We start from the raw sequence: 6000 nt of genomic DNA, 5'->3' as shown, positions 1-6000 counted from the left end.
ACCTAGGCAGTAAAATAACCAATGACGGAAGGAGCAAGGAGAACGTCAAAAGCAGAATAGCTATGTCAAAAAAGGCATTCCTCGACAAGAGAAGCCTACTAATAGGAAATATCGGCCTTAATTTGAGGAAGACGTTTCTGAGAATGTACGTCTGGAATACAGGATTGTAACGTAGTGAAACATGGACTGTGGGAAAACCGGAACAGAAGAGAATCAAAGCATTTGAGATGTGGTGCTACAGACGACTGTTGAGAATTAGGTGGACTGATAAGGTAAGGTATGAGGAGGTTCAAAATGGTTCAAATGGCTCTGAGCACTATGGGACTCAACTGCTGAGGTCATTAGTCCCCTAGAACTTAGAACTAGTTAAACCTAACTAACCTAAGGACATTACAAACATCCATGCCCGAGGCAGGATTCGAACCTGCGACCGTAGCGGTCTTGCGGTTCCAGACTGCAGCGGTATGAGGAGGTTCTCTACAGAATCGGAGAGGAAAGGAATATGTGGAAAACAGTGATAAGGGATAAGGTGATAGGACATCTGTTAAGACATGAAGAAATGACATCCATGGTACTAGAGGGAGCTTTAGAAGGCAAAAACGTAGGGGAAGGCAGAGCTTGGAATACATCCAGCAAATAATAAATGATGTAGGTTGCTACTCTGGGATGAAGAGGTTAGCACACGAGAGGATTTGTAGCTGGCCGCATCAAACCAGTCACCAGACTGATGACAAATAAATAAATACATAAATAAATAAATAAAACAAAAAATAAAAAATAATAAGAAGAGCGGCGCGTTTTGTGACCGAAACGCTGAAGACGCGGAAGGGTGTTACAGAGTTGCTCAAGAAACTCCAAACTTTATTAATTACCTCGAAGAAAACGGTCTATTGACACACAGTCAACACGGGTTTAAAAAACATCGTTCTTGTGGAACACAATTAGCTCTTCACGCACATGAAGTGTGGAGTGCTATTGACAAGCGATCTAAAATTGATTCCATATTTCTGGATTTCCGGTAGGCTTTTAACACTGTAGCACACAAGCGACTTGTAGTGAAATTGCGTGCTTATGGAATATCGTCTCAGTTATGTGACTGGATTCGTGATTTGCTGTCAGAGAGGTCACAGTTCATAGTAAGTGACGGAAAGTAATCGAATAAAACAGAAGTGATTTCTGGCGTTCCACAAGGTAGTGTTATAGGCCCTTTGTTGTTCCTTTCTGTATAAACGATTTGCCAGGCGGGGCAGCCCCGCATTCTGAGGTGCCTTACCACGGTTCACGCGGTTCCCTCCTTCGGAAGTTCGAGTTCTCCCTCGGGCATGGGTGTGTGTGTTGTCCTTAGCGTGAATTAGTTTAAGTTAGATTAAGTAGTTTGTAAGCCTAGGGACCGATGAGCTCAGCAGTTTCCAAATATAAACGGTTCGGGAGCCAGTCTGAGCAGCCGTCTTAGGTTGTTTATCGACTAATAAAGTCATCAGAAGATCAAAACAAACTGCAAAACGATTTAGAAGAAATATCGGAATGGCGAGAAAAGTGGCAGTTGACACTAAAAAACGAAAAGTGTGAGGTCGTGCACATGTGTGCTAAGGGGAATGTGTTAAACTTCGGTTACACGATAAGTCAGACGAATCTAAAGGCCGTAAATTCAGCTAAATACCTAGGAATTACCATTACGAACAACTTAAATTGGAAGGAACACATAGAAAGATGTTGTGGCGAAGGCTAACCAAAGACAGAGTTTTATTGGCAAGACACTTAGAAAATGTAACAGACCTACTAAGGAGACTGCCTACACTACGCTTGTCCGTCCTCTTTTAGAATACTGCTGCGCGGTGTGGGATCCTTACCAGATAGGACTGACGGAGTACATCGAAAAAGTTCAAAGAAGGGCAGCACGTTTTCTATTATCACGAAATATGGGAGAGAGTGTCACTGAAATGATACAGGGTTTAGGCTGGACATCATTAAAACTAAGGCGTTTTTCGTCGCGACGGAATCTTCTCACGAAATTCCAATCACCAACTTTCTCCTCCGTTTGCGAAAATATTTTGTTGACGCTGACCTGTACTAGGAGAAACGACTATGATAATAAAATAAGGGAAATCAGAAATCGTACGGAAACATATAGGTGTTCGTCCTTTCCGCGCATTATACGAGATTGGAATAATAGAGATTTGTGAAGGCCAGACACTTAAATGTAGTTTGCAGAGTATACATGTAGATGTGGATGTAGATATGGCAGACGCTATACGTGAGTCGCGAAGCATCACGGAGACATTTAGTATTGAAATTCCGAGAGAGTACCATCCGGGAAGAGTCGAGCAACATATTGGTTCCTCTTAGTAACAACATCACACTAAATGACCGTAACGAGAAAACAGAGAGATTAAAACTAAATGGTTCAAGTGGCTCTAAGCACTACAGGACTTAACATCTGAGGTCATCAGTCCCCTAGAACTTAGAACTACTTAAACCTAACTAACTTAATGACATAACAAGCATCCATGCCCGAGGCAGGATTCGAACCTACGACCGTAGAAGCAGCGCGGTTCCGAACTGAAGCGCCTAGAACCGCTCGGCCACAACGGCCAGCAGGTTAGAACACATAGGAGATTTAGAGACCGTTGTTTTTGTCATGTGCTACTCGTGATTGGAACAGGGATTAGTTAGAGGCACCAGAAGTACCCTCCGCTACACACCGTAGAGGGGCTTGGAGAACGTAGTTGTAGATGTAGATACAGATACGGGGTTATGTTGTTCTCTGTAGATACCTGACCAGTTTGATCGCTCACGGGGGTTGTGTCACTTCACACCAAAGCCAGACTGACACATCTAACAGCGCTGTGATCGACTGATACATATTCAGTCGTACAAGCAGATAAGCAAAACATGCGATGCCTTTAGGTCGAAGAGCAGTCAGGGACGATAGTATTGTATACTGCGCCCGCACGTGCCGTGGGAACTGCTTTATCGGTGCTTACGGAAAACTACCTGCAGAGCAAAGTCGGCGTAAGGCTACGCTAGATAAAGTGCGCAGAGTAAACAACTCATATAGGCAGAATCGCAAGTACCGCCTGGTTGTCGGACGTCGCCGTTGAGCAGAGTATTGACCGACGGAGACTGCTTCACTGCTTTTCTCGGCACCTTCCGTTCTCTTCTAGCATTGGTAAGTGCCCCGTTATTATCGACGGGATTCGCGGGCGATTCATTGACGCCCGGCGGCGGTGAAGGGAAGGCGGATTGAAGATTGTTTTGAGCCCCGTCCACCATCTACATCTATGTACGAGGCGTGTTTTTTAAGTAAGTACCGTGTTGAAATTAAAAAAAAGACGTTCTACGATATCTCAGTAATTTTATTTTTACATGAAAGCCTGTCCCTTAATCTACTTTTCTACATAATTTCCATCAATATAGAGGCACTCGTCATAACATTGCACCAGTTTTCGAATACCCTCCTCATAGAAGTCTGCCGCCTGACTTGTTAACCACTGCGTCACCTGTTTTGACTTCGTCATCGTCTTGAAGACGCTGACCGCCCAGGTGTTTCTTCAAGTGGAGGAACAGATGGTAGTCACTGGGCGCAAGTTCGGGGCTGTACGGAGGATGATCTAGAATTTCCCATCGAAAAGACGGTCTGCTTCGCCACATGCGGACGGGCATTGGCTCAAATGGCTCTGACCACGATGGGACTTAACTTCTGAGGTCATCAGGCTACCAACTGTGTCAGTGAACGTCTCTGCGGGTGGTACTCCGCATCAGGCGTCTAGTCCAGGCATCCAGCCATAGGCGACGAAAGCGGGAGTTTGTCCGCCAGTACCGCAGACTGTACGTCCACTCGGCGGTGACGGGTGGCCTTTTCAAGTGAATCATGTTTTATGCTCCATCGTACAGACGACAATCGTCTATTGGGTCTAGGCCGGAGAAGGGAGCATTATGGTCTGGGGAATGTTTTCGTGGCATCTCCCTAGTCATCTTGTCATGACACAACGGATCAACACAAGTAAGCGTGTATCCTTTGGCACCGTGTCCGGGTCTACATACAATTTGTTTCTCCTCGACACTATAATATATAAATGGCTCTGAGCACTATGGGACTCAACTGCTAGGGTCATTAGTCCCCTAGAACTTAGAACTAGTTAAACCTAAGTAACCTAAGGACATCACACACATCCATGCCCGAGGCAGGATTCGAACCTGCGACCGTAGCAGTCGCGCGGTTCCGGACTGCACGTCATCTTCGTGGTGTAGCAATTTTAATGGCCAGTAGTGTATGTCAACCGTGAGAAAGTGTCGCTTCGCAAAACAGGTGCCGAGACAGCTTCGTGCACAAGTGGTAGTAGATAACAGGAGTGAGTGATGGCTGTGGAGATGTGTACAGGCGTAGAGCAACTGACCGCACAGATGAAGTGAGGGGCTACCAACCGATTTCTCATACACAAACAGCAGTTGACCGGCATTGCCTGGTGAAACGTTGCCAACAGTAAAATTCTGAGGCGCTGGTGTTATTTTATGGTCGTGTTTTGCATGGAGGAGGCTTGCAGCCCTTGTTGTTTTGCGTGGCACTACCACAACACAGGCCTAAATTGATGTTTTAAGAACTTTTTGCTTCCCACTGTTGAAGAGCAATTCAGAGATGGCGATTGCATCTTTCAACACCATCGAGCACTTGTTCATAATACACGGTTGTGGCGGAGTGGTTACACGACAATAACATCCCTGTAATGTATTGGCATGCACAGAGTCCTGACTTGAATCCTATATAACACATTTGGGATGTTTTTGTTGTGGATTGGCAAGACAGTCAATCCACTAGGAGGAAGCCGAAAGGCACGCGTTTAAGCTCACGCAGGCTGGCGTGAGGTCTCGAACAGGACACGGAAATGAGAATAGCCAAAAACGTACGTAGCTGCTGGAATACTTAACTTTAATCCATAATTGGTGAACATCGCTCTTGACGGTACATGTTTTACAGCATCAATAGTGACTGGTAATGGCGCCCTGCTACGTCGTAGCAAATGACGTAGCTGAAGGCTATGCTAATTATCGTATCGCCGGAATTATTGTCTTGCAAACGTCCTCATCTGTTGACTCAGGGATCGAGACGTGGCTGCACGATCCGTTACAGCCGTGCGGATAAGATGCCTGTCATCTCGACTGCTAGTGATACGAGGCCGTCGGGATCCAGCACGGCGTTCCGTATTACCCTCCCGAACCCACAGATTCCATATTCTGCTAACAGTCGTTGGATCTCTAATGACGTTTACCGGGTATTCGTCATACCCACACCCTGCTATCGGATCGCCACATTTTGTACAGTGATTCGTCACTCTATACAACGTATTTCCTCTATGCAATCGTCCAATGTTTACGCTTCTTATAGCAAGCGAGGCGTCGTTTGGCATTTAACAGCGTGATGTGTGGTTTATAAGCAGCCGCTCGACTATGGAATCCAAGTTTTTCCACCTGCCGTCTAACTTTCATAGTACTTGCAGTTGATCCTGATGCAATTTGGAATTCCAGTGTGATGGTCTGGATAGATGTCTGCCTACTACATATTACGACCCTCTTCAACTGTCGGCGGTCTCTGTCAGCAGCGGGGTCGGCCTGTACGTTTTTGTGCTGTAAGTGTCCCGCCACGTTTCCACTTCACTATCAAATCGGAAACAGTGGTCCTGGGGAAGTTTATAAGTGTGGAAATCTCGCATACAGACGTATGATACAAATGACACCCTGTCACCTGACCACGTTCGAAGTCCGTCAGTTGCGTGGAGCGCCCCATTCTGCTCTCTCACGATGTGTAATGACTACTAAGGTCGCTGATATGGAGAACTGGCAGTAGGTGGCAGCACAACGACGAACCTGGGCGCACGAATGGCAAAACGTCATTTTTTCGGATGAAGATACATAGGGCCGAAAGTGTCAGGAAATGTCTAAAAAGAGGATGGTAAGAACTAAAATTGTGACGTCAGCAGATGTAGCCAAACAAAAGCGGTTCTC

The 6000-nt window shown here is 45.9% G+C and overlaps 1 protein-coding gene across 1 annotated transcript in view; it reads left to right on the top strand.

Annotated features, from left to right (window-relative positions):
* Nucleotides 1-3063: 3063 nt before the first annotated feature.
* LOC126210591 (luciferin sulfotransferase-like) overlaps nt 3064-6000 on the top strand; it is an 80819-nt gene continuing 77882 nt past the window's right edge. The window contains exon 1 of the mRNA XM_049939859.1: nt 3064-3169. The gene's annotated coding sequence lies outside the window, so the exon portion shown is untranslated. The remainder of the gene's footprint in view (nt 3170-6000) is intronic.

Source organism: Schistocerca nitens, chromosome 10, assembly GCF_023898315.1.
Source record: "Schistocerca nitens isolate TAMUIC-IGC-003100 chromosome 10, iqSchNite1.1, whole genome shotgun sequence".
Lineage (NCBI taxonomy): Eukaryota > Metazoa > Arthropoda > Insecta > Orthoptera > Acrididae > Schistocerca > Schistocerca nitens.
The sequence above is the reverse complement of the archived record's forward strand: the minus strand, read 5'-3'. Positions and strand labels throughout refer to the sequence as shown.